This window comes from Lagenorhynchus albirostris, chromosome 10 (genome assembly GCF_949774975.1).
Source record: "Lagenorhynchus albirostris chromosome 10, mLagAlb1.1, whole genome shotgun sequence".
NCBI classification, from domain to species: Eukaryota; Metazoa; Chordata; class Mammalia; order Artiodactyla; family Delphinidae; genus Lagenorhynchus; species Lagenorhynchus albirostris.
In genome coordinates this window covers 55,754,525-55,781,233 of record NC_083104.1, presented here as the reverse complement: position 1 = coordinate 55,781,233, position 26,709 = coordinate 55,754,525, and the positions used below count along the sequence as shown (strand labels likewise).

General features: G+C 36.1%; 1 protein-coding gene and 1 pseudogene across 2 annotated transcripts in view; both read left to right on the top strand.

Moving 5' to 3' along the window:
* Nucleotides 1–26,709, top strand: part of ZCWPW2 (zinc finger CW-type and PWWP domain containing 2) — a 138,952-nt gene that overhangs the window by 20,765 nt on the left and 91,478 nt on the right. The window contains exon 1 of one of the 2 annotated variants that reach the window (XM_060162495.1): nt 10,028–10,048. The exons of the other annotated variant lie outside the window; for it this stretch is intronic. The gene's annotated coding sequence lies outside the window, so the exon portion shown is untranslated. Of the gene's footprint in view, nt 1–10,027; nt 10,049–26,709 lie in introns of those variants that run through there. 2 annotated transcript variants of the gene reach the window in all.
* On the top strand, nt 5,391–6,091 carry LOC132527882 (SIN3-HDAC complex-associated factor-like; annotated as a pseudogene).

Below are 26,709 nucleotides of genomic sequence, written 5' to 3'. Positions count from 1 at the left end.
TGTGTGTGTGTCTGTGGTGAGAACACTTAAGATTTACTATATTAAAAGACAAATACTGTATGTTACCACTTATGTGGAATGTAAAGAGTAAAACAAATGAATTAATATAACAAAACAGAAAGAAACTCACAGATACAGAGAACAAATTAGTGGTTACCAGTGGGGAGAAGAATGGGGGAGGGGCAAGATGGGGTAGGTGATTAAGAGGAGGAAACTACTATGTATAAAATAAGTAAGCTATAAGGATATAATGGGACTTCCTTGGCGGTCCAGTGGTTAAGACTCCTCACTCTCAATGCAGGGGGCACGGGTTTGATCCCTGGTCGGGGAACTAAGAGCCCACATGCTGCACAGTGTGGAAAAAAAAAAAAAATTAAGGATATATTGTAGAGCACTGGGAATATAGCCAATATTTTATAATAACTTTAAAAGGAGTATAAGCTATAAAAATACTGAGTCACTATGTTATACATCTGAAACTAATGTAATATTGTAAATCAACTATAATAAAATAAAAATTAAATATAGAAGGATTAAATAGACAAAAATAAAAAGAATGTAAATTTAAAAAAAGAATATTTACCTTCTATCTAATATTTGGAGATTGCAAACAATGTTTCTATTGTTGTTTAAAAAACTTTACTCTCAGCAGATTTCAAGTATACAATACAGTATTACTAACTATAGTCAGAGTGTACATTAGGTCTCTAGAACTTAGTCATCCCACATAACTGAAACTTTGTGCCCTTTGACGAAAATATCCCCATTTTCCTCTCCCTACCCCACCTGTGATAACCACCATTCTCTCTGCTTCTATGATTCTGACTTTTTTCAAATTAAGCAAGATCATACAGTATTTTTCTTTCTGCACCTGACTTATTTCATTCAGCACAATGCCTTTCTAGGTTCATCCATGTTGTCACTAATGACAGGATTTCCTCGTTTTTTAAGGCTGAATAATAATTCTTCTTTTTTTAAATAAATTAATTTCTTTCTTTATCTTATTTTGGCAGCATTGGGTCTTCATTGCTGTGCGCGGGCTTTCTCTAGGGGCAAGTGGGAGCTACTCTTTGTTGCGGTGCGCAGGCTTCTCATTGTGGTAGCTTCTCGTTGCAGAGTACGGGCTCTAGGCGCACGGGCTTCAGTAGTTGTGGCATGCGGACTCAGTAGTTGTGTTTCACGGGCTCTAGAGTGCAGGGTCAGTAGTTGCGGTGTACGGGCTTAGTTGCTCCGTGGCATGTGGGATCTCCCGGACCAGGGCTCGAACCCATGTCCCCTGCATTGGCAGGCAGATTCCTAACCACTGGGCCACCAAGGAAGTCCAGTAATTCTTTTATATATATGTCACTATTTCTTTATATATAAATATATATATCAGTATATATATACACTGATATATACAAATATATATCAGTGTATATATATACACATATATATTAGTAAATATATATATTAGTATTTCTTTATCCATTCATCCATCAGTGTTTGTTTCTGTTTCTTGGCTATTGTGATAATGCTGCAGTGGACGTGGGAGTGCAGATACCTCTTTGAGATAAGGCTTTTATTTCCTTTGGATATATATCCAGAAGTGGGATTGTTGGATTATATGGTACTTCTATTTTTAATTTTTGGAGGAACCTTCATATTGTTTTCCATAATGGCTGGACCAATATACATTCCCACCAACAGTGTACAAGGATATCCTTTTCCTCCACATCCTTGTCAACACTTGTCATCCTTTAACTTTTTGATAATAACCATCCTAACAGGTGTGAAATGATATCTCATTGTGGTTTTGATTTGCATTTCCCTGATGGTTGGTGACACTGAGCATTTTTTCATGTACTTGCTGGCCATTTGTATGTCTTCTTTGGAAAAATGTCTGTTCTGGTCCTTTGCCCATTTCTTGATCAGGTTATTTGTTTGCCCATTTCTTGATCAGGTTATTTGTTTCTTTGCTATTGAGCTGTAGAAACTCCTTATATATTTTGGATATTAATCCCTTATCGGATGTATGGTTTGTATATATTTTCTCCCATTCCACAGGTTACCTTTTCACTTTATTGTTTCCTTTGCTGTGCAAAGTTTTTTAGTTTGATACAGTCCTACTTGTCTATTTTTGCTTTTATTGCCTGTGCTTTTGGTATCATATCTGTGAAATCATTGCCAAGACCAATGTCATAAGCTTTTCCCCTATTGTCTTCTAGAAGTTCTAGTTTCAGGTGTTATGTTTAAGGCTTTAATCCATTTTGAGTTAATTTTTGTGTATGGCGTAAGATAACAGTCCAATGCCATTCTTTTACATGTGCATATTCAGTTTCCCAACCCCACTTATTGGAGGGACTGTCCTTTCCTCATTATCTATTCTTGATGCCCTTGTTGAAGATTAGTTGACCATCTATGTGTGGATTTATCTCTGTTCTGTTCAGTTGATCTGTATATCTTTCTTTGTTCAAGCAGCATAATGTTTTGATTACTGTAGCTTTGTAATGTATTTTTGAAATCAGGAAGTGTGAGGCCTTTAACTTGTTCTTCTTAAGATTGCTTTGGCTATTTGGGGTCTTTTGTAGTTCTCTATGAATTTTAGAATTTTTTTTTCTATTTTTGTAAAAATGTTACAGGGGTTTAATAGTGATTGCATTGAATCTGTAGCTCACTTTGCATAATGTGGACATTTTAACAGTGTTCTTCCAGTCCATGAACACTGAATATCTTTCCATTTATTTGTGTCATCTTCCATTTCTTTCATCAGTGTTTTATAGTTTTCATTTTACAGGTCTTTTACTTACTTGGTTAAATTTATTTCTAAGTATTTTATTATGTTTGATGCAATTGTAAATGAAATCGTTTCCTTGGTTTCCTTTTTGGATAGTTTGTTGTTGGTGTAAAGAAATGCTACTGATTTTTCTGTGTTGATTTAGTCCTGAATTTAGCTCTGCCTCATGTCAGCCATACTTCTCACTTTTGGTATATGAGCCAATAGTTTTTTTTCTTTCCTTTTTAATTTTTAATTTTTTGGCTTAAGCTGTCAGTTGCAACAAAATGAATCCTAGCTGATACAATGTAGTTTCAGTCATAGCATCATATGCATTTATAATCTTGCTTTCGCCCTCATAATATTTTATCTGGATATATAAATATAAGATTGATACTTTTTAATTAACATCTGTTAATAATTTGCAGTTTTTAAAAATATAAATATCAACTTTATACTCTCATTATTATAAATCTCTAGATCCTTTAGATTCTTATTGCAATATAAATTGTTTTATAACTTTTCCATTTTGTTTTTGAGAGTTCATTTGCCTATCAGAATGTTCAATGTTTGAAAATGCAAGAAAACTGTCTCAAAATTTTTTTTCTTCAATAATGTATCTAGTCAAACTACAAGTAAATGCTTTTGTTGACATTTTTTGTGCTGCTCTTTTCTGGAATTCAGCAACTTTTGCTTTAGTCATGTCAAGTTAAAAGCTGCAAGCCTTTTTTGTGTGTCACATTTTCTTTTGACTTACCAGAAATAACTTATATTAAAAATATTAGTTCTCAATTGTTGCAGTTCATTATACAGTAGTAGGTTATTGTTGCTGTAGACTTTGAAATAACACCTGTCTCGTTTTGTTTTAAGAAAAAGTTATAGTTTTGAACATAGAGACTATTCAGTTCTTATAGAACAATATTTAGAATAGTTATAAACTTATATAACACTAATTATGGCCATTAGTAATTATAAGAATGCCAGTTAAATCATATCTAAAATTGTAAAGAGGTATTAAAAATTGCATATTGTATTATTATTTTATATATTAATCTTCCTATTTCTGTTAACTTGCCATATTATGAACATATTAACAGGATACATATTCTAATAATACATTACCTATGATGTTAAGTATTTAAAGTTAAGACTCACAAACATTAAATAGTCACAATACTAGTAAACTTTAGTCTAATTAATTTTTTTATTAATCAAACTATTTTAAAATTTGTATCTTTAATGCCGGGTTCAGATAATTGTATAATATACATGATAAATATATTTCAAGTATATTCTGCATGTAATAGCAGAAGACTCCCTGATAGCTTGGCATTGTGATGGCATTATACAGAATATTGGAAACTACAGCACAGGAAATATAATAAAAGGAAGATGAACAGTTCTGTTTTCACCACAAGAGGATTAAATTTGTATATGTTAGCATTGACCTAGCCTGTGAGCTAAGCTCAAATCTTTGTGTTTGTGTGCTTATGATTGATCCTAGATGAAAACAGTAATTGAATGCATGGAAATATTTCCTATCTGGGGTCATTTGCTAAGGTGGGGAGGCAGAAGAGTGTGTTTTCAAGACAGAAATTGTCTGGGTGAGTGGGAAAGTAAACTTAAAGGGAACTGTGGTAGGATTATGGAGAAGTGTTGAGTATCCTTTTGAGGTTTGTCATCATAGAATTTAAAATCAAATCAGTCTGCCTTGATACCAAAACCAGACATAAAAAGAAAAAATAATAGACCATTATCTTTTATAAATATAGACACAAAAACCCTCCACAAAATACTAGCAAACCGAATCCAGCAGCATATAAAAAACATTATACATAATGACTAAAGAAATTTGTCCTAGGAATTTAAAGTTAGTTTAACATCTGAAAATTAATTAATGTAGTATATCAATACAATAAAGAAAACCACATGATCATTTCAATAGATGCAGAAAAAGCATTTGACAAAATCCAACACATTTTCCTGATTTAAAAAGAAATTCAACAAACTAGGAATAGAAGGGAACTTCCTCAGTCTGAAAGGGCACCTACACGAAACTCACAGATAATACCATACTTAATGATGAAAGAATGAGAGTGTTTCCCTTAAAATAAGAAACAAAACAAGAATGTCCACTCTTCCCAGTTGTATTCAACATTGTACTGAAGGTTCTAACAAGGGCAGTTAGGCAAGAAAGTGAAATTGAAAGTATTTAGATTGGAAATGGAAAAGTAAAATTATCTCTTGTTTGCAGATGACATGATTTTGTAAATAGAAAATCCTAAGGAATCCAGTAAAAAACTATTAGATGAAGATGAAGCCATATGTTTAATCTTTATTTCCTTATCCTATACATCCCACCAAGTGTCCAGAATGCATTTAGATACTAAACATTCTTCAGTGCCTTGTAATGCCAGTTACCTCCTCCACAACCATGGATTCTGCCCCTTCCTCGCTTTTGAAGCTCTGCTGTGTGCTACTTCTTTGTTAGAAGCAAAACCAAAAACTCTCATGGAGAACCAGCTGCAGAAGACAGTCTCCCTAGATAAGGCAGTTGAGGAGGGAGGGCCTGGATGTGCGGTCGGGAATGTCATGGTGTACACGCCACACCTCAGGAATGTTAACTGAGGATGGAATGGCGGCTTTTGGAAGACTATTTCTAGAAGAAAAGATGTTGACTTTTACAAACCAAATATGTACTGAAGTATAGAAGGCTGCCGTATTTGCAGAGCTAGGTTCTTCGGTTCTCACTTTAGTGATGGTAAATGCTGAAAGGACTTCTAGAGCTACTTGCAGTTCCAGGAGACTCCTTCAGAGCACTTCTGCAATGGGTGAGTGCTACTTGTGAAAAGACAGGAAAAGCTGCCAGCAGGATAGAAAACAAACAAACTAGAGTCACGTGGTAGGTGAAAGGGCATTCCCCAGTCTAGACTCTATCTTGAAGCCAAAGAAAGTGGAAACTGTATTGGAAAGGGATAAAGAAGCCACCAGCTCAGTAAACTGCAGGAAGAACCTCAGTCTCTCGACTCCGACGCCCACAGCCCCACATCAAGCACTTCTCCAGCCCTTCCTTTTCGTGCGGTTACCACTCAAGATGACAGCTCTGATATGGATATGGCTTCTGGTTTTGACAAGACAGCTGTCTTTCCCATTCAATCTCACGTGTGGGAAAAGGCAGAAAATATGTTGTGGGTTTATTTCTAAAGGCATTTGGGGGAAGTCCTCCTTAACGCCCATCTGTTTAAACCTTACTGCAACAATAAGAAAGCAGCATCTGAGAAGCTGGAGGAGCAGGGCCAGAGCCTCCACCCATTTCCACTGAGGGGTGATGACTGAGGCTTATAGAGAAGGGGAACAAAAATCTATTTAAATTTTGGAAAGACAGAAGGGGCTGTATTCATTTTCTAGAGCTGCCATAACAAAGTACTACAGACTAAGTGCCTTAAACAACAGAAACTTATTTTCTCACAGTTCTGGAAGCTAGAAGTCTGAAATCAAGGTGTTGGCAGGGTTGGTTCCTTCTGAGATCCTGGAGGTCAGGTTCTGTTCCTCGGTTTCTAAGTGTTTGTCTTCTCCCTCTGTCTTCACATTGTCTTCCCTCTGTGCTTGTCTGTGTCCAAATTTCCTCTTGTGATAAGGACAGCATTCCGACTGGATGAAGACCCACCCTAATGACTTCATTTTAATTTAATTACCTCGTTAAAGACCCTGTCTCTAAATACAGTTTTATTCTGAGGTACTGGAGTTTAGGACTTCAACATGTAAATTGGGGGTCGGGGGAGACAATTTAGCCCCTAACAGTTCCAATCCTGTTTTTGATTTGGATATTTGCTATTCTGCCAAAAGACAATTTCTAGGATGGTATTGAATTGGTTCTTCTTTTCTCCATTTCCACAAGCTCTAAAGCCAGTATCGAGTTTACTAAAAGAGAAAAAAGTATACATAATATTTAAGATAATGAGTATTTCATAGGAAGCTGAATGCTGCTGTAAAGTGCTCTTAAAAGTCTTTAAATCCGCTTCTAATGAATGAAATTAGGGAAATTTCAGGGGACAGAGATAGGGTTAATTATGTCGTTTTATCTTTCTATATTGAGAAGCAGTGGTTGAGGCATCTTTCAAAGATGATTGTTTTCCCTCATAATAATAAACTTGTAATAATTTCTTAGGCTTGTCACTAGAAGTATTTGTTAACAATTTTGAATTCAGGTTTTGCCAAGGTTCTGATCACTCAGACTTTTACCACTGAAATATTAATCAAGCCACACTAAGCTTTCTAGTGTAAATACCTTGAATGAGAATGTAATAAATATACAGAGAGGAGACTTGCGTCCTGTGTCACCTCCCTCTGTGTTACTATTTGATAGGGTGTTTAATTTATATGAGACTTCTAAAGCAGGAAGAAGAAAGAGGAGAAGAGAAGAAAGCTCTAAAGAGGAGAAGAAAGCTCCTCTTTTGGGAAAACCCACATCTTTTAAGATAAGGGATCCTGTATGAATAGTACCAAAGCATTATCACCTAGTAGCTAAGGAATTCTATTGAAATGTTACACTATATGAAAAAATAAAATGTGCATGTCTTCAAGATGGCACAAAATACAGGTTACTGCCTCTTGGGGTACATTTCTTAGAGGGCTTACTAAATATGTAATTAGTTGACTTGTTAGTATTGTATGACTGATGACTTCACTGAGAACCTGCACAATTCAGGCATAGCTCTGGATTCAGTTGACTTTGTGAAGTATTTACCCATGCAGAGTGGGCATTTGGCTTGTTTTAACCTATTAGGATTTTATTTTCATTTTATATTAAAGAAATTCTATTAGAAGAAAAGAGGTATGTATTAATCCTGAGTGGGCTGGTTTGGGGATGGCTTCTTTTAGTGAGGCTTTCTAAACATTGAGATTAGAAATTAGGTAATTAGTGAATCCTGAAAGTCTAGCTCTTCAATTCTAAAATCTTCATTTAAAGCCTCTCATTTCAGCTTTTCTAAAAGTACAAGGAAAAAAGGTCTCCAGACTTCTTCTGATGAGGGAAGAACATTTTGCCTACCTTATAAAAATGTGACTCAGTGCTTAAATTTAAAACTAGATTTAAAAATTAGTACAAATAACAAGCAGTGAGCCATTTTTATGGGTATACTATAATTTTATAATTATTAATCTAAAATTAAAATTCTATACTTCGTCCTTTTGAAAAAACCTACATACTACAGTACACACAAACTACATGGTGAAGTTGGGTGGGTGCTCCCGTAACCTTGAGATATAGTATAGGAATCTTAGCCATTATCTACTCTCTCTTGAGTAATATTTGAGTTTTATTTTGTATATTTTGGCTGGTCTTGGTATTGGTAGAATATACTCTAATGTGGATCATCTCTGTTTCTGTATTTGTTTGTTACTAGACCCAACCACGGTCTTCTTTTCCCCTTTCTACCTCTCTTGACTTGTGGAATGTACTATATATGGTCATACAATTTGTAATCATATATTAGAAATCACAAATCTGTTTTGTGCTTTTTATGTTGTTAGATACTGATACTCAGACTTTTACTAGGATATTAAATGCATTTAGTCTTATTATAAAATTTTAAAAACAATATAAACAGAAAAGCACCCTTGAGGCTTCCCAGTTTTCATGAAGCTCTTCTACGAGGTACATTCACTTCATACTGTATGTATTCTGAATATTAATCCCTATGTCTGTGTATTGAAAATATTTCATCCTTGTCTTTTTCTTGCCTTTCAACTTATTTTATGGTTTTAACTTTTTTTTAGTTTTAGTTACACAGAACATTTAATCTCAACATGTTCAAGATTATCAATCTTTTATGACTTTTTTATATTTTATATACAAATGCATTTTTACTTCAATGCTATATATGTTGTTTGATACTTTTTACCTTAGTGTTTAGTCAGTCTGGAATTTATTTTTATAAATGGTGCTGGGTGGAGATTGAACTTTATTTTTTATTGTAAAAATCATGAGTGACTGTTAAATTTCTCACATGCTTTTGGGATCATCTTAAATATTAAGATGATCATAATGGTTTTCCTTCTCTAATCTGTAATGTGACATGTCATTGCAAGCAATGCAAGTGGCCAAGCAGCCCACATATCAGACTTGCTGGAGCAATGTTTACTAGAGAACGCTCACATGGATAGAGTCAGTAACTTAATGGTGAACCTCCATTGCCTCATTGCACTCTGAAGCAGAGCATAGCACAATCTATCAGGCCATCGGGCAAATGCCATTAGAGGGCCCTTGACCATTCAACTATGGAGCTTTTAATGAATAATTAGAGAAGCACCATGATTTCCCCTGGCATGATCAGGGACCAGACTATAGTAGTAATAAGATGTGGCAGAACTTTGATTCTAGCACTGTCCTGACAGCATGGCATTCAAGGTTGAAGGGAAATCTAAGACTGGTGGTTACAGTTGTAAGATGCTGCAAGTTAGCCGTAGGATTGCCATGCCTAACTCACAGTGGGCCACACCAGTGTATACGACTGGGTTAGCACCATCCCCTTCCCTGGCATGAAGGGGGTTAGGGGTGGCACTGGGGTCCACATACTGTGGTTTACCAGTATTGATTGCCTTAGGCTCTGGGCCATTGCCAGTTTCATGGAGCTTTGAAAGATGCCACATTTTGGGGATGCCAGCTTGGAGGGGACCAGTGTTAGACTAATTAACTCTGACTTCTCATTGTCTGTTTGGCCATGATCCATTTTTCTCTTAATATTCCAGCACATCTGATTTACTTTACAGATCTGATCTGCTTTAGCTAGGATTTTAAAAATCTACTTTCCTAAATGAGATTAAGATAGACTTTTCTTTTATTATACTCCCCCTATCTGACTTTAAAATTTCCTTTTATGTTAAATATGTACAAGGTATCCTCTAGGAACTTTTAAATTTTTCTATAGTTCTACAGTTGTGTTTCTAATATGATTTATTTCTGAATTTTCTCCTTTTAAAGACCCAGCTTTGGTTTTATTGATTGTTATGGAGTGAATGTGTGCCCCCCAAACTCATATGTTGAAGCCCCAGTCTCCAGTGTGGCTATATTTGGAGATGGGGTCTCTAAGGAAATAGTTAAGGTTAAATGAGGTCATAAAAGTAGGGGCCTGATCTGATAGGATTAGTGACTTTATAGAAGAGCCACTAGAAAGCTCTTTCTCTTTCTCTCACTCTCTCTAGTTCTCTGCTCATGCACCAAGGAAAGGCTATGTGAGAGAGAACATAGTGAGAAGATAGCCGTCTACAATCCAGAAAGAGGGCTCTCACCAGGTCAGCCAGAACCTTGATCTTGGACTTCCAACCTCCAAAACCATGAGAAAATAAATTTTTGTTCTGCTCTTTAAGACTGTTGTTTAAGCCACCCAGTTTATCGGTTGTTTGTTTGTTTGTTTTAATGGCAGTCCACGATGATCAACTCGATTGCTTATTTATGTGTTAGATTTCCACTTGCTTGTTTCCTAGCTTATTTGTTTCTCTTACACATCATTTTTATTTGTTTATTTATTTATTTTATTTGTGGCTGTGTTGGGTCTTCATTGCTGCCCGCGGGCTTTCTCTAATTGCGGCAAGCGGGGGCTACTCTTCGTTGCGGTGCGCGGGCTTCTCATTGTGGTGGCTTCTCTCATTGCGGAGCATGGGCTCTAGACGCGTGGGCTTCAGTAGTTGTGGGTCTAGGGCGCAGGCTGAGTAGTTGTGGCTTAGTTCTCCGCAGCATGTGGGATCTTCCCAGACCAGGGCTCAAGCCTGTGTCCCTTGCACTGGCATGCAGATTCTTAACTGCTGTGCCACCAGGGAAGTCCCTTACACATCATTTTTAAAGAATGGGCTGCATTCTTTGAAAAACCCTTGGCTCAATCTTATAGTTCATTTATTTTTATTTTGACCATTTTGATAGTGTATCAATTGATTTTTTAAAATTTCAGTGGTCAGAATTTAAATTTCCATGATATTCTGTTGATTCTTTTAAGAAATGAATATCCTTTCGTATCTTTCTGAAGTTAGTGGATATTCTAAAATGCCATCCTATTTAATTTATTAAACTTGTGTTTTATAGGTAATGAATTTTTCCTTTTATTAGGTTTGTTTCCTCTCTCTCATTATTGGATTTTGTCTTTGATTATTGTGATTGAGTGCTCACCTGTGTACTTGAGATTGTTTATGAATTCTGTTTGCTTTAGCTTTTCTCCAAATATGGAAGGAAGAGTGGTTAAGACAAAGCTCCTGGATGGGGTGAGCCAGTGGCTTCTTCTGGGTAGTGAGAACTCTCTATTTTTCCTGGGTGTTGCTAGCCTCCTGAAGCTTCTGTTTTACCCCTTCACCCCAGGATTAGCTATCTCCGCTCTACCTGACGATAGACATGTCTGTTGCTTAAAGCCTGGCCCAAAGAGAGGTGACCCTGTATGCTTTACTTTAGTACTCCAGCCAGTCACTCTCTTAGTTTTCCCAGACCCCTCATGCATTCATTATCTTAGAACAGCCTTGGACCAGCTACCATCTTTGTGGGAGTTTTTTTTCTGTGGGTGTTTGGGGCTGTGGCTTCCTTCTCTTCATTCCCATATATTTTCTTTCATGAAAGGCTTCCTCATAGTTTCTGGAGGCCTGGGGGTACTGCTTGCTTTTTTTTTTTTTAATTACATCTTTTAGGATATATACTCTTCTGTAATTTCCTGGCACCTGGGGTGGCACGAGAAGACTCTGGCATGTATTCAGTCTTCCATCTTGAACCAGTCTCCAAGATAGCTACATTTTAAAAACCATTTTATTTTTATTTAATTTCAGACTCATAGAAAATTTTCAAGAATATAAGAAAGAATTTCCAGTTGTGTTACACCCAGATTTCCCAAATATTCTCAATGTTAACATTTGAAAATAATGATTTGGGAACATGTATTCAATATATATTTGGAAATATATATTGAATCATTTAAGAGTAAGTTGTGGTGATATTACTGAAAATGGCACTAAAGCAGTGATTAAACTGGAAAAAACTGTTAGAAGTAACTTTTTTGGATCTCTGGAATCTAATTTTGGAGTCTGATAAAAACTTGACAACACCCAGAAGAGTGCTTACTAAAGAAAGCAGCTGCTAAATTTCAGTAAGTGAGTTATGTGATGTTTTTACTTTCCCACATGTTAGGGTAATTCTGGAGGAACAGAACCAACAGGAGGTGTGTGTGTGTGTACAGAGAGAGAGAGAAAGGAGATTTATTTTAAGGAGCTGGCTCATATGATTGTTGTATCTTAATAAGTCCAAAATCTGATGGGGTAGGCCAGCAGGCTGGAGACTCAGGGGAGAGTTGCATTTCAAGTCCAAAGGCAGTTCTGCTGGCAAAATTCCTTCTTGCTTGGGGGAGGTCAGTTTTTTTCTATTAAGGTCTTTGATTAGATGAGACTCATCCACATTGTGAAGGATAATCTGCTTTACTCAAAGCCCATCAATTTAAATGTTAATCTCATTTAAAAAACACTCCTTAACAGCAACATCCAGAATAATATTTGACCAAATATCTAGGTACCCTGACCCAGCCAAGCTGACACATAAAGCTAACGATGGTTAGTTTTAACACCCAGCTACTATCCCCTGTTCCCAGATCACAGGTGCCATAGGAATGGCAGCTTGCATGTTCAGTGTGTTGGTGCCAGAGGGGCTGACCACACACAGCAAAGAATACAATCTTTACAAAGAGTAAGTTGCAGACTCAATCTCTCTCTACCACTTCATACTTCAGTATACCAGTTGATACTTCAGTATGCTATTTCCAAAAACAAGGAATTATTTTTATTATTACATGACTATAATGTAGTTATCCAAATCAGCAATTTACTTTGATGAAATACTGTTACTATATGGATGCATTTTAAAGGCTCTCATTACATATTTCAAAATTTCCTTCCCAAAGTTTCTACCAGTTTACACTTTTGTCAGTAGTATATGAGAATTTCAAATAATTCTTTACCATCTTAAAATTGTAGACTTAAGTAGTTTTCAACTTTGCTAGATTGATATATAGTGTCTTCAGATTCATCCCAGTAGAACTCCTATCTTTTTTTGCTATTATAGATCTTAACTTCCTTCTCTGTATTTTGGGTTTTCTTCATGTAATCTTCCTAAGAATGAAAAAAAAAATTTACAACTCTGGAAGTATTGGGGGCACTTCCAAACTTGACTGTCCCTAGCACAAAAGCACTTTTGTTACTATCTCTGTTCTTTATTACATATGCTAATTTAAAAAAAATTATCTTTGTAACCTCCCTATAAAATAATAGTTTTACAGATAAAATTATAAGAGATTAAATGTCTTTCCCAAAGTTATACAAGTAGTAATTGGTAGATTCTGGACTCCTTTTAGACTGCCTGACTTCAGAGCTGATAACATTATATTGGGCTGCTTAGGTGGGAAGGACAGTGAAACACACTATGCACATTTGCCAAAAGGAATTCATATCTGTCATATTTAATTGTCTTAAAGATAGTGATCAAAGCATCTTTCATGAAAGATGATGGAAGATATCAGACTGAAGACTCCAGATGGGAATTGAAAGTGATGAAGAGTGTTGGATGTTAATGATGGACAAGAAATACAGCTTTTAGACTAATATGATTGCTAAGTTAAGGGAGATTGTATGTGATCTGAAGACAGAATAAACACTGAAAACCAGCACATACTGCAAAGCTAATAAGGTTTAACAAATCTTCAGAGCTGACAAGACGTAACACAAATGTGATGAAAGTGTGGCTGGTGAAATTTGGACTCTGATACATGGCTAAAAAGAATATAGCAGAGGAGCTGATAATCCAGTAAAGAGGAGTAGAGGACTTCCGACGAAGAACAGTCAGAATGGAAAAATCAAGAAATATGAAAGCAGGACAAATTTTTGGAGATCATCTAGCCCTACTCTCTTTACCTTAAAGATAAGAACACTGAGGCCCTCTTGAAATTATAGAGCTAGGAAGTTGCATAGTCAAGATTAGAAACTACATTTTTGACTCTTAAGTCCTGATCTTTTTCTACTGTCTCTTGAATATTATGAAATTTTAATCCATAATATTAAAATTATCTTATTTTCACTTCAAATTCTTTTTGGAAGTAGGCAGGTTCAGTGTTGTAGTCATTCAATTATTGGTTACAAGTGAGATATTTTCTAGAAATGGGAATGATGAAAATTGAAATTTTAATGCTGAAACACCCCAACTCTGAAGATACTGATGCAGATACTATTACTTTTCACAAACCAAAAAGAGCTGCATTATCTGGGTTAGTCTATGGTTAAAAATATATGCACTTCCTGTAACAACAATGTTGGAGAACAAAAGAAAAATGGCAAGTTTTTTTGTTTGAAGGAACAGTCATTATTTTTCTCATTCACATACAATAAAAACAATTTCTATTATAAGTAGCCATTTGTCTTCATTCCTATTCTGTATTTATTTATTCACACTGTCTTATTAAATTCTGAAATTATTCAGAACTCCTTGGATATGTTGTAATTTTACCATCTGGGATACATCAGTCATAAAGTACATATACATTGTAATAAGTGATGCTTCATAAGAATTCACATTGGCTATACTCCATCTTTAAGACCTTTGTTCTGTTGAACAATGGAACTGTGTAATATTTCAGTTCAAGAAGAATTGATCTTATTTTCTAAGTTTTTTCAGACTGCTATAAAATTCTAAAATAACATTCATGAAATACAGAAATCTTTGGAGAATTTATGTAAAATCCATATTTTCTTTAGCTCATGAATTTCACTTTAATGGTACAAATATCTATAATAATTATACTATATTAAGTTATTTAGAACTGTTTAGTGGGATTCTACAGACCTTGGTGTTCTCTTTAATAAATTCCATTTAACTAGTAATGCATTGTAATGTATTGTTATAGATAAAAAATGGCTCACTAACCCCTTTCCTATCCGTTAGTATATTTAACCAGTTCCAGATGCTCCACAGACACATAGAAGCAATTGAGGAAAATTAGGGAAGTGATATGAATGATTCCTGCATGTAAAGTACTATTTAGGCATTTGGGGATCAACAGAGAACCATGTTTCCATCATCAACTCATTTATTGCTGGAGATTCAAAAAAAGTATCTCTGTCCTCAGAGAGGTTACAGTCTAGTGGTGGGAATTAGGCAGTAAACTTCATTATATTATGTCACAGAATGTTGTAAATACCAGAAGTTGAGAGGACATGAACGTCAAGCAAGGAGAAATTGCAGCTGGTTGAGGATATCCAGGAAGACTTCTTGAAAGACATGGTATCTGAAGTGGGTCTTGAAAGTAGGTAATTTATAGGTTATGATAGAGTAAGGAGAATAACAGCAGCAAAGGTATAGAGACAATACACTGGATATGTTTGGGAAATATCAAATGACGTAAGTTGTTGCTGTTTGGAAGATGAAGAGAAGAAAGTAATGCTAGCAACCATTTAATGAGCACCTACTACATGCTGTGCTTCTTGCCACATACCCTGCATGCATTATTTTATTGACCCTTCAGAACACTCTGAGATGGTGCTAGTGTTATTCCTACTTTCCAGATGAAAAGATATTAAATGATTTACCCAAGATGATACAGCTATTAAGTTGATGTTCTTAGATCTTAATCTAGGTCTGACTGGTAATAAAATCTGTACTCTTTAACTACTTCACTATAGAGTTACATTGTGGAGAATTCAAAAACAAAGTGGGGAATTTATTTCCAATTACGTTAGCAATGTCAAACAATATTTTTTTAGCAAGAGGACCAATTATTGGGAGTTTATAAGATTAATCTGTTATCAATGAGTTGAAAGAATATGGGGAGAGAGAAAGTAGACAGACTGGTTAGTAGGCTGTTTATAGCAGTCTAAAAGAACTGATGAGGAACTGAGCTGGGTTGGTAGCAATAAGATTGGAAAGGTGGGAACACAACACAGAAACCTTTTTAGTTTTGTAACTTGTAACAAAATGACAACCATTTAAATGGAGGGGATGAGGAAGTAGGCAGTGTCAAAGTTGACCCTGGGTGAAATTTGAGTCTAGGTAACAGTATTGGGGAGAGAAACTGTTTTGAAGGAAAAGAGAACCCAATCTGGCCCAAGTTCACTGTGCTTGAGTAAATCCAGGTGTCAAAATTATTTGAAATGTAGGTGATTGTGAGACTTGAGATGGAGTTCAAGGATGAGAGATGGAGATTTGGCAACTATTTGCATGGAAGAGAGGGTCGCAGCTATTTGAAGTCCCCAAGGAAGAGAATGTAAAAAGAGAAGTTTGAAGACAGAACCTTGGAAAGGCCTACATTCAGGGACCAGGGAAAGAAAGAGCAACCAGTAAAGGAATCAGTAGTGGTTACAGGTTTAAGAATAAGCCTTTGGATTAGGTGATTAGAAAGTCTTTGGTCTCCTTTAAGAGAAACATTTGGTAAAAACCAGATGGTCAGGCATTTAAGAATTGAATAGATGCCTAGGGTTTCTTGTACCCAGTTTATACTCTGACTTTCTATTTCTAAAACTCTAGAATTTTTCTCTAGAGGAATAGACCCATATTTCATATTGCCTATTTAGCAGACTCGCAAGTATTTTAAACTCAAGACCAAAAAGAACATATTATTTCTGTTCCCCAAACCCCAAGCTTGCTCTGTATTTATGTCCCCTACTTGGTTATTAACTCCACTGTTCTCTCATTTGCCCAGAATGGAAATCTGCCACCATCTCCCCTTACCACTAAGAACCTTCCCCTCTCTTTCAAAACCAACATGTGTTTGATTGATTATTGCTATAGACTGAATGTTTGTGTCCCCCTAAATATGATGGTATTAGGAGGTGGAGCCTTTGGGAGATGATTATGTAGTGAGGGCAGAGCTCTCATGAATGGAATTAATACACTTATAAGAGAGAGTCCAGAAAGTACCTTGCCCCTTCCTCCAAATGAGGTTACCACAAAAAGGCGGCCATCTATGAACGAGCACGTGGGTTCTTACCAGACACCAAATATGTCAGTGTCTTGATCTTGGACTTCCCAGCCTCCAGACCTGTGAGAAATAAATTTCTGTTGTTTATAAGTCACCTTGTTTATATGTCACCTGGTCTGGTATTTTTGTTATAGCAGCCCAAACAGACAAAGATAGAAATTGGTACTGGGAAGTGAGGATTCTGCTGTAATAAATATCTAAAAATGTGGAAGTGGCTTTGGAACTGGATGATGGGGTAGAGGCTGGAAGAGTCTTGAGCTTCATGCTAGAAAAAGCCTACATTGCCACGAATGGATGGACCTTTAAGGGCAATTCTGATGAGAGGCTAGAAAGAAAAGGCGAGAACTGTAGAAAAGCTTCAGTTTTCTTGGAGAATAGCTAAGTAATCTTGAACAGAATTTTGGTAGAAATGCGGATGCAAAGGGGGCATTCTGATAAGGTCTCATATGGAAATGAGGAACATGTTATTGAACAATGGAGAAAAGGTGATCCTTGTTATAAAGTGACAAAAACTTGGCTGATTTGTGTTCATGTCTAATGTTTCGTGGAAGGTAGAACTTGTAATGAAAGTGGATATTTTGGCTGAGGAAATATCTAAGCAAAGTTTTGAAGGTACAGCTTTGCCTCTCTTGCCTAAGTAAAGTAAGTTTTCTTGACTTATCTCCATTGCCCAGTGGAGCTGTGGGTTGGAGCCGCCCTCATGACCCCAGGCCTGTAAAGCCCAGCTGAGCCACAGGCACCTGACTCTAACCTGTGAGAGCTACTGTGTGGGCTGCTCAAAGCCAAGGGGTAAGGCCACCTATAGCCTAGGAGACCCAACCCCTACCTGGCAAAACTGTGGGGGTGGAACCCAAGCCCCAGTGGGTCTGGAAGGGGTCCACAGCCCATTGTGCCTAGAGGGCAGAGCACAGAGCCAAAGAAGGTTATTATCCAGCATTAATGTTTAGACTTGCTTGGGACCTGTCACTCCTTTCTTTCTTATTTCTCGCTTTGGAGGGGGAATGAGTATCCTATGCCTGTCCCACCATTGTATTTTGGAAGCACAGAACACATTTGATTTCAGAGGTTCACAGCTGGAGAGGAATTTGCCTCAGGATAAATCCTGCCTTCAGTCTCACTCATATCTGATTTAGGTGATATTTAGATGAGACTTTGGACTTCAGCTTTTTGAGTTGATATTGGAAGGAGTTAAGATTTTTGGGAGTTGTTGGGAATGGAATAAATGTATTTTTCATGTGAGAGGAACATGAATTGTGGGAAGCCAGAGATGGAATGCTGTAGACTGAATCTTTGTGTCCCCTCAAATTCTTACTGAAACCTAACACCCGGTGTGATGGCATTAGGAGGTAGAGCCGTTGGGTGGTGATTAAATCATAAAGTCAGAGCCTTTATGAATGGGATTAGTATCCTTATAAAAGAGGTTCTAGAGTGGTAGTACTCTTATTATCTCCAGAGAAGCGGTTAACTAATTTGTGAAGTAAAAAGTGGTAGTGCTGTCTGACTGAAAATTGAGTGTCTATAACCATTCATAATTATTGCATTAAATGAATGAATAAATAAACTAATGTGTAGCCTGAACTTTTGGCTGTATGATTTTGAATAAACATTCAATGTTTTCTATTTTCCAAATGTAATTTTTAAATTTTCTTCTGAATTCTCTAGTTTAATATGTTAGCTAAGTTATGAAATAAAAAATTAAAAACAGATGTTGAGTAAAGCAAGTTTACTTAGCACAGCTTTGCTTTTGTCAATATCTTTATAAACTGAAGTGTGGACTACTTAGGCATGATTTTATAGGGACCCCCCTTAAAGATTCTAGCACTCTCCTGACCACATTCTCTTTCTCCTCTTCATTTGCACCTTTTGGATGTGGCAGTAATTTTGAAAACCAACCAAGTGTTGGAGAAAAGGTAAAAGAACTAATGAGAATCTGGTTTGAAAAGAATAAGTATTTTATAATCTGTATTATAAATTCTATTAGCCTGGATAAACTGTGTCAAATCTAAAATACCAAGAGGTTTAAGTTTGATACAATTGAAAATGAGTATCACTATTTAAGTAATAATGACATTTTCTTGGTGTTAATTTATCTTCTCAGTATTATCCACTGTGAGCCCTAACTTCCTAAGAAAATCTGAAAACTTTATCTACCATTTAAAAGTAATCTTTTAATCCCCTTAACATTTTATAATAGACTATCATAATGGATTTTTCTAAGCTTTTCATTGATGCAGGTGCCAGTGAACTTAGAGTGCTTTCTCTGATGGTTCCAAGATGGACAGAATCCTAGGCAGTTGAGTAACAGATAGTAATGCTTTGCTTTCTTTTATATCTCTTCTACTTTATTTGTATTATTAGTATTCTCTTCAATATGATGTTTCTTTGTAGAAATATTTTAAAGTGACTTCATTTTGTGAGGAATAGTTAATCTATATAATATAATCCATAAACTTAACTAGTTAAATATAACTTCAATATGGTAAAAATAAACAGATAAATGAAGGGCACCTCTGTGAAACCCTCTGCATTGTGGTACCTCCCACCTTTTGAGCAGGAGGCCTCATGTCCCATTTAGGACATATGACCTACTTATATGTAGTCTGAGTGAGGATTCTTGTGTCATTTGATATTAAATACTATTAAGGCCTATTTTTCTTATTAAATAATAAATATAAATAGAAGGTTCTTGAATGAACATGTAATGGATAATTTCACTATTTGTAGAACTGTACCCCAACTCCTTACCCTCAGCTTAGTTGTCCCCAATACCTGCCTTGGACTTTGAATCTCCCTCATCTCTCTTTATATTTGAGTTTTGGCCAGTGGCCAACATATCTCCTCCTACTACTACATTGTTTGCAGCTCACAGTGGGGGCTCATGGAGGATGGATGACGGTGTGATAGTGTTCTGGAACATAAAACTAGAGGAAAGCCTTTACAAAGATAACTTTAATTTCTTCCATTTTTGATGACCAGATCTATGTTTCAGTTTTGTCAAAGTCAGAAGATAAAGATGGCTATTAGTACTGTTGTTCAGTTTTGTCAGAGTCACAAGATAAAGATGTTTGCTAATAGTACTATTGTTTAATATTTTCCTGGAGCTAATTAAAAGTAAAGAAAACAAGATACAGAGGACATCAGCAAGATAGCAGAATATGAGGCTTCTGACTTTTCTGCCTCCCACAGATGCACTGAATGAATAGCTACACGCAAATCAATTCCTTTGGAGAGAAATACAGAAACTAATTGAGGGACTTCCCTGGTGGCACAGTGGTTAAGAATCTGCCTGCCAATGCAGGGGACACAGATTTGAGCTCTGGTCCGGGAAGATCCCACAGGTTGCGGAGCAACTAAGCCCACACGCCACCACTACTGAGTCTGTGCTCTAGAGCCCACGAACCACAACTACCAAGCCCGTGTGCCACAACTACTGAAGCCTGCATGCCTAGAGCCTGTGCTCCACAACAAGAGAAGCCACCGCAATGAGAAACCCGCACACTGCAACAAAGAGTAGCCTCCACTTGACGCAACTAGAGAAAGCATGTGCGCAGCAACGAAGACCCAATGCAGCCAAAAATAAATAAATAAATAAATAAAATTTTTTAAAAAAAGAAACTAATTGAGTTACTCTACACATTGGATGACAGAGAAAATACCTACATTGAAACAAGTAGGAAAGCTAAGATACATTCATGCTGTAAACCTTCTTCTTGCAATCAGGAGGGAACCCTCAACTACCAGCTTCTCCCTGAGGAGTAGAGGGTTTGGACCACATGGCTAGCTCCTCAACTTTTGTGGCTGCTACCTAAGGAACTGGCTCCCAAATTACCTAGCTCTGAGAGTCAGTGGGGATCAGCATTTGTGAGTCCCCCAGGACCACATTAAACAAACAGATGGTTTTAAACAGAAGTAAGTACTTACCATAGCTATACCCCTGGGCTCAACAGAGGGAACAGGATAAAGCACAAGGTTATTAGTTTCTCCCTGATACTCTCAGTATGAGTTTGACTGCATACTTTTCTAGTTGCTGCCCAAGGATTGAGAGTTTCTAATCAGCTTGTGTCTGGAAGCTGATTGTGCTCCTCCAGGAGCCTGAAAGTGCTGTGGGCACTTCCCTCCCCGTCTCTGCCCTCACTCACTCCAATGATAAAAGTGAGTGTCCAGCTTCTTCCTGGAAGGAGCTTGTCCATGCATCTAGCACCCCAACTTTTATGACTGCCACTCAAAGGACTGGCTTCCAAATCACCTAGCTTAGAGAGCCAAAAGGGCTTGGCACTCACAAGTCCCCATTCACCACAGAAAACTAGTAGGCAGTTTCCAACTGATGTGTGAGCACTTCCTGCCATTGTCTCCCCAGGCTTATCACAGAGGGAGCAGGCAAAAACACAAGTCTCAGTTTTTACCTGGAAGGGATTTAAATATACACTTTTTTAGCTGCTGCCTAGTGGTTCTGATTAGCCTGCATCTGGGAGCTGTTGGAGCACGTAATTAAAAGTTCTGTGGGACCCTGAATGGATGTGTGGAGACTTCCTGTGCCTTCTTCTCCTGCCTTACCCCAGTGATAAAACCAAAGGAGATAAGTGATTTACCTGTCAGGTAATTCAAAATGCTTGTCATCAGGATGCTCACTGAGGTCAAGAGAGCAATGCATGAGCAAAGTGAGAATTTTAACTGAAAGAGGAAGTATAAAAATACTAAAAAGAAATTGTAGAGCTGAAGAATAAGTGAAGTGAAAAACTCAAAAGAGCGATTCAACAATAGACTCGATCAAACAGAAGAAAGGATCAATGAGCTTGAAGATAACTCACTGGAAGTCATCCAATCAGAGGAGCAAAAAGCAAAAAGAACAAAAAAGAGTGAAAATATGGAGTGGGATGATATATTCAAAATTCTAAAAGAACTTATGAAAGAAAGAAAACTACCAACCAAGAATACTGTTTCTGGCAAAGTTGTCCTTCAGAATTGAAGGGGAAATAAAGATATTCTTAAACAAACAAAAGCTGAAGGAATTCATCCCCAGTAAACCTGCATTACAAGAAATGCTAAAGGCGTTCTTTAAGCTGAAGTGAAAGGATGCTGATTAGGAATATGAAAACATAAAAGTATAAAGCTCTCTGGTAAAGGTAAATATAAAGTTGTATTCAAAATACTCTAATAATGATGGTGGTGTGTAAATCACATGTAAATCTGGTATAAAGTTTAAAAGAAAAAAGTCTTAAAAATCTCTATAGCTCCAATACTTTTTTAATGGACACATAATAGAAAAAGATGGAATTGTGACATCAAAAACATAAAATGTGGGAACAGAGAGTAAATGTATGGAGATTTTGTATGTTATTGAAGTTATCAGCTTAAAATGGACTGTTATAACTATAGGATGTTTTAGGCAAGCCTCAAAGCAAAAATGTATAGTAGATATACAAAAGCTAATGAGAAAAGAAGCAAAGTGTACCTCAGAAAATCATCAAATCATAAAAGATGAGAGAAAGAGAAGAAAATAGGAACAAAGGATCTACAAAACACCCAGAAAAGAATTAACAAAAGGGCAATAGTAAGTCTTTACTTGTCAAAAATTACTTTAGATGGAAATGTTGTAGACTGAATTCTTTAGTTGTAGACTGAAAGTGAAGGGATGGGAAAAGATATTCCACACAAGTGGAAAGCAAAAGAGAGCAGCAATAGTTATTCTTGTATCAGACAAAATAGAATTTAAGTAAAAAAACTGTAAAAAGAGTCAAGGTTGTTATATAATGATAAAGAGGTCAGTTAATCAAGAGAATTTAACAGTTGAAAATATTTATGCACTCAATATTGGAGCATCTAAATTTATAAAGCAAATATTAACAGATTTGAAGGGAGAAATAGACAACTATACAATAATAATAAGGGATCTCGGTAGTCCGCTTTGAACAATGAATAGATCATCCAGACAGAAAATAAGGAAACACTGGACTTAAAGTATACTTTAGATGAAAAGAATCTCACAGATATATACAGAACATCCATTTAACAGCAGCAGAGTGCACAGTTCTTCTCAAATGTACATGGAACATCTTCCAGGATAGATCATATGTTAGACCACAAAACTAGTCTTAACAAATATAAGAAGATTGAAATCATATCAAGCATCTTTTCTGACAGTAATGGTATGAAACTGGAAATCAATTACAGGAGAAAAACTGGAAAATTCACAAATATGTGGAGATTAAACAACATGCTCCTGAGCAAATAGTTGGTCAAAGAAGAAATCAAAAGAGAATTCTAAAAATATCTTGAGACAAATGAAAATGAAATGCAACATAATAAAATTATGGGATACAGCAAAAGTGATTCTAAGAGGGAAGTTTATAGTGATAAATGTCTACATTAAGAAGAAAGATCTCAAACTAACTTTACCCCAGAAAAAACTAGAAAGAGGAGAACTACTAAGCCTAAATTTAGTAGAAGGAGGAAATAACACAGATCAGAGCAGAAATAAATGAGAGACTAGAAAGATAATAGAAAAGATCAATGAAACTAAGAGGTTTTTTTTTTGAAAAGGTAAACAAAATTGACAAACCTTTAACTAGACTAACAGAAAAAAAGAAAGAAGACTCAAAATCAGAAATGAAAGAGGAAATTTACACCTGATTACAACTGATGCCTCAGAAATACAAAGGATCATAAGAGACTACTGTGAATAATTATATGCCAAAAAATTGTATAACATAGAAGGTTGGAGAAATTGCTAGAAGAAACATACAACCTTCCAAGACTGAATTGTGAAGAAATAGAAAATTTGAACAGACCAATAACAAGTAAGGTGATTGAATCAGTAATCAAAAATTCTCCCAACAAAGAAAAGTCTAGGACCAGATGGCTTTACTGATGAATTCTACCAAGCATTTAAAGAATAATTAGTGGTAATTCCTTCTCAAACTCTTTCAAAAAGCTGAAGAGGAGAGAACAATTCCAAACTCATTTTACAAGCCCAGGATTACCTGATACCAAGATCAGAAAAGAACATTACTAGAAAAGAAAACTACATACCAATATCCCTGATGAACATATATGCAAAAATCCTCAACAAAAATACCAGCAAACAGAATCAACAGCACATTAAAAAGGATCATATACCAGGATCAAGTGGAAGTTATTCACGAGATACATAGATGGTTTAATATAAACCATCCATTGATTTGACATTTATAGTCAAAGCAGTAAACATGATACACCATAATGAAGGGGAAAATAATCATGTTATCATCTCAATAGATGCAAGAGAAAGAATTTGACAAAAGGCAGTACCCTTTGATGACAAAAGCTCTTGACAAATTGGGTATGGAAGGAATGTAGGTCAACAAAATGATAGCCATATATAACAAGCTTACAGTTAACATGCTCACTAGTGAAAACTGAAAGCTTTTCATCTAGGATCAGGAATAAGAAAACGGTATCTTCTATCACCACTTTTATTCAACATAGAACTGGAAGTTCTAGCCAGGGCAATTAGGCAAGGAATATAAATAAAAGCATCCATATCAGAAATGAAGAAGTAAAATTGTCTCTGCAGAATACATGATCTCATATATAGAAAACCTTGAGAATGCTATGAAAAAATTGTTAAAACTAATAAATGAACTCAGTAAAGTTGCAAAATACAAAATCAACAAACAGAAATGAGTTGCATTTCTATACATTGACTACAAACTCTCTGGAAAAGAAATTAAGAAAACAATCTAATTTATAGTTGTGTTAAAAGGAATAAAATCCTATGTAATAAATTTAACCTAGGAGGTGAAAGAGCTGTAAACTTAAAACTATAAAACATTGATGGAAGGAACTGAAGAAGACGTAAGTGGAAAGATATTCTATGTTCATGGATTATAATTAATATTGTTAAAATATCCATACAAACCAAAATAATATGTAGATTCAATGCAATCCCTATGAAAATTCCAATGGCATTTTTCACAGAAATAGAAAAAATAATCCTAAAATTTGTGCGGAATCATGTGAAACCCCAAATAGCTAAGCAGTCTTGAGCAAGAAGAGCAAAGTTGGAGGCATTCTACTTCCTGATTTCAAACTATCTTACAAAACTATAGTGATCAAAATGGTATGGTATTGACATAAAAACAGACACAGATCAATGGAATAGAATAAGGAGACCAGAAATGAACCTACATATATATGGGTCAACTAATCTTAAACAAAGGAATCAAGAATACACAATGTGGAAAGGATAGTATCTTCAGTAAACTGTCTTGGAGAACTAGATGTCCACATGCAAAAGAATGAAATTGGATCCTTAACTCACACCATACACAAAAATCAACTCAAAATGGGTTAAAGACTTAAATGTAAGACCTAAAACTGTAAAACTTCTGGAAGAAAGCATAGAGGAAAAGTTCCTTAAGACTGATCTTGCTAATGATTTTTTTTTGGATCTGACACCAAAAGCAGAGGCAACAAAAGTAAAAATAAAGAAGTAGGGCTACATCAAACTAAATTGTTTCTGCATAGCAAGGGAGACAATCAATAAAATGAAAGGCAGCCTACAGAATGGGAGAAAATATTTTTAAACATAGATCCAATAAGGGGTTAATGTCCAAAATATGTAAGGAACTCTTACAAGTAACAGCCAAAGAAAAGGTTTAAGTTAAAAATGTGAAGTTTTTCTAAAGAAAATGTGTGGCCATCAGATATATGAAAAGATCCTTCACCTCACTAATCATCAGGGAAATGTAAATCAAAACCACAGTTAACTATGTATCACTTCACACCTGTTAGGATGGCTCTTATCAAAAAGTCAAAAGATAATAGATGTTGGTGAGGATGTAGATACACTGGAAACTTGTACACTGTAGGTGGGAATGCAAAATGATGCAGCTGCTATGGGAAACAGTATGGAGGTTCTTCAAAAAATAAAAATAAAACCACCATATGATTCAGCCATCCCACTTCTGGGTATTTATCCAAGAGAACTGAAATCAGGATCTCAAAGACACATTAGTACTCCCAGGTTTATAGCAGCACTATTCACAATACCCAAGATATGGAAACAACACGTGTCCATTGATGGATGAATAGATAAAGAAAATGTATAATGGAATACTATTCAGCCTTAAATAAGAAGGAAGTTCTGCAGTATGCAACAACATGGATGAACCTTGGGGGACATTATGCTAAGTGAAAGAAGCCAGTCACAGAAAGACAAATACTATGTGATTCCACTTACATGTGGTATCTACAGTAGTCAAATTCATAGCAACAAAGAATGGAATGGTTTCCAGGGGCAAGGGAAATGGTGAAGTGGGGAGTTATAAATTAGCAGGCATAAAGTTTTAATGAAGAAAGATAAGTAAATAATAGAGATCTGCTCTACAACATTGTACCTATAGTCAACAATACTCTATTATGCACTTCAAAAAATTGTCAAGAGGGTAGATCTCATGTTAAGTATTCTTACCACAATATAAAAAAATTAATAAAGTTTTTTCTAAAAAAAGAGTGAAAATGAACTTCCCTGGTGGTGCAATGGTTAAGAATCCACCTGCCAACACAGGGGACATGGGTTCAAGCCCTGGTTTGGGAAGATCCCACATGCTGTGGAGCAACTAAACCCAGGCACCACAACTACTGAGCCTGTGCTCTAGGACCTGTGAGCCACAACTACTGAGCCCTTGTGCCACAACTACTGAAGCCCGCACGCCTAGATCCTGTGCTCTACAACAAGAGACGCCACCATTATGAGAAGCCCGTGCAGTGCAACAAAGAGTAGCCCCCACTCTCTGCAACTAGAGAAAGCCTGCACACAGCAATGGAGACCTAACGCAGCCAAAAAAAAAAAAAAAAAGAATGAAAATGAATTAACTAAGCATCAACTCAAGAAGAGAAAGATTAGCTCAACAAAGAATGCCCTAAGAAAGTAGAAGAAAGGAAAGATTAAAGTGCAGCTATCAATTATACAGAATTTAAAAGAATAAA